The 2792-nt window shown below is 34.6% G+C and overlaps 1 protein-coding gene across 1 annotated transcript in view; it reads right to left on the reverse strand.

The window, feature by feature from the left end:
* The window catches only part of LOC115890949, a 44056-nt gene extending 42227 nt beyond the window's left edge, over positions 1 to 1829 (reverse strand). The window contains exon 1 of the mRNA XM_030911314.1: positions 1643 to 1829. The gene's annotated coding sequence lies outside the window, so the exon portion shown is untranslated. The remainder of the gene's footprint in view (positions 1 to 1642) is intronic.
* Between the last annotated feature and the right edge of the window lie 963 nt (positions 1830 to 2792).

Consider the following 2792-nt stretch of genomic DNA (forward strand, 5'->3'; position numbering starts at 1 on the left):
CATTTCGATAATTTGACTGGACGCGACTTGACTGAATCGGAAATATCATGAGTTAGAGAATATTTAATCCTAGATTATTGTTAAAAAGATTATGCATTGAAAAGTTAATACTTTAGTGTATTTGCACTCATTCTATATCTACGTGTAACTTCTAGTATTAATATAGTGTACGAAAAACAGTACGTTTTTTTTGCTTGCTTCATCTTGCTTTTTTCTCTAATCCGCAAGAAAAAACTGCTTGAAAAAGCACATTACTTTTCAATAAAACCTAATACATTTTATTTCTTAAGCTTGTTCAATATGAAGACCGTTGTTTTCGGTAATTTGACTGAATGCAACTAGACTGTAATAGCATGGTGCGAAATCAGTCTCAGAGGCCCAATGTGACCAAAAATCTCAGAAGTTTAAAGGTATGAGTTGAATTAATCACTCGCTAAGTTGATAGGTCGAACAGCTTAGTAGATTGAAGGTAAGAAACAACGGTTCTAAGGTAAGAATGCAGATTCTGTGGAAAAAATGGAGAAAATCTAGAACACTTTATCACTCAAAACCATTTCTGTCATAAACTTTGGTATGACTGATATCGGAGATGGATAACTATAACCTCTGTAAGACCGTCTCCGATACTGCCTTTTGTCAAAGCCCTGAGACTGTGTGATAAGACTCAAGAAAGGGGACACATAATTTTTAAGAGCGAAATGAACTTGCCCCCAACAATTTGCAATTTTTTCAACTATATCATTTTGATGTTTTTTTTAATATCACGTGGTGGCTTTGGTGACTATTGTCGTAATGTCATATCGACACATTAGAACTCTTATTAAAATTTAAAAAACGTTAAAAATTAATGATACAGCCTGCTTGGTTTTAATAAATGTTAGTAACACTGACAGAAATTAAACATGTCGACTAAATGGTTATTAGACTGAAATCAAAAATTTGGAATATTTTTGTGCCAAAAGTTCAACAGAAACTGTTTTTATCATCATTTTTTCGCAGAAAAATTTATGATTAATTTAAAAAAATAAAAAGTTCCCAAATTTATCCATTTCAGTCAAATAAATATCAACTCAACATGTTTAGTTTTTGTCAATAATGACATGTATTGACTATTTCGATTAATGCCTTGAGAACCGTTGCTCGTAGCGATTTTTACCATGAGACATTTTTTACGTAAAAAATCAGGAAAATGTATATTTTTTCAATCAGTAATTTTATACAGGTACGGATGAAACGTTATTACTTTTCAAAACAGTTAAAACACATATAAGTGGAGCCCCCTACAAATAGGAGTCATATTGACATCAAAATCAAATTTCTCATGTCAAAAAATTCCCAGACACCAATTTTCATCCAAATTTTGATGTTACTTCAGAAATTATTTGGATAAAATCGAAATAAAAATGAAACTTCTACACCCTGTATCTCCAAAACTAAGCATTTTCGGACATGCATTTATACGAACTTTTTAACTTATTTGTATCTGCAGAATATGCTGCCGAAGTTTCCGGAATGTATTCCGGAAACTGTAGTTCGGACCACCCTGTATAACATTTTAAACTAAACCGAAAATTTTTCCGTTACGTTTTTTTACGTCTGAATGTATAAAATGGATATATAAGGTAATTAAAAAGTTACTTACATTAAATTTCAAAATACTGCACGCACTGTCGAGCTTCGCGTAAACGCGCCCCAATAACTTTAATCACGCTTACAGAGGAACTTTCAAAACAGACGCAGCCGATGGATTTCAATCGTTGTGCTAGTTATCCCAATAAATTGGAGCGTCGCGACGCGCGGATTTTACACCGCGATAGGGGAAAAACGATGATGACGATGTTCGGCGTCTCGTCACCGACGTTGATATACGAGGAGCGGACTTCGCGCCACGTGTTCCGCCGGTTTCGAACACCCCCCCTCGATGGGATAATAATGTCGGGGGTGGAGTCTGGAATAGGGAAAAGGCGGGAACAGCCACAGGTGACGCGGATTCTACGAGGCAGGACTGAATCATTTTTTTTATTTCGTACTATATACATAGTACAGTCAATCTGGCATCAATAAAGGTCTAGACTCTAGACGTGGGCAAAGATAGAAGAGTCGTTCATTTGAACGAGTATTAAAACTGAATCGTGAGATTCAATTCACTGCTTCGAATACGGTTCGTTCAAATGAATCGTAGCCAGCACTGATCCATACCATTTAAACGATAAGCCGTAAAAAAGAGTCGTAAAAATTGAATCGGATCACACTGCGATCGTGCGTTCAAGGAGTCGTGAGAATTGATTAATTGCTTACAATACGGTTCGTCCAATTAAATCGTGGCCAGCACGGATCCATATAAGATTTGAACGATGGCCCGTAAAAAAGAATCGTGAGAATTGAATCGGATCACAATGCGATCGTTCGTTTCTACGGCGCCGGCGCACAGTAGATCGACGCAATGCAATTTGCTGGACATTCAGCAATTATGCAAAATTTCTAACTTAAGACATTTTTTTGAATAAATGTGATTTAAATCTTCAAATTTGTTAAAAATAGTCATAACTTTATTATAGATAACTTACTGAATAGTGCAGGGGTGTTTTCCAGAATAGATATTTTATTTGAATTTCCGTATTAAATTGACTATTACAAATTAAACTGCATAATTTCATACTTATTCCAAAACTTAATGAACTTTTTATCATATTTTTATTTTATATGAATTATGACCTTGCGATTTGTCCAGTTCTTTAATACCAACATGTATTCAATAACAATAATTCCTTAATTATTGTATAGTGTATCAC

The sequence above is a fragment of the Sitophilus oryzae genome, unplaced genomic scaffold (genome assembly GCF_002938485.1).
Source record: "Sitophilus oryzae breed Bouriz unplaced genomic scaffold, Soryzae_2.0 scaffold_939_pilon_pilon, whole genome shotgun sequence".
Classification (NCBI taxonomy): domain Eukaryota; kingdom Metazoa; phylum Arthropoda; class Insecta; order Coleoptera; family Curculionidae; genus Sitophilus; species Sitophilus oryzae.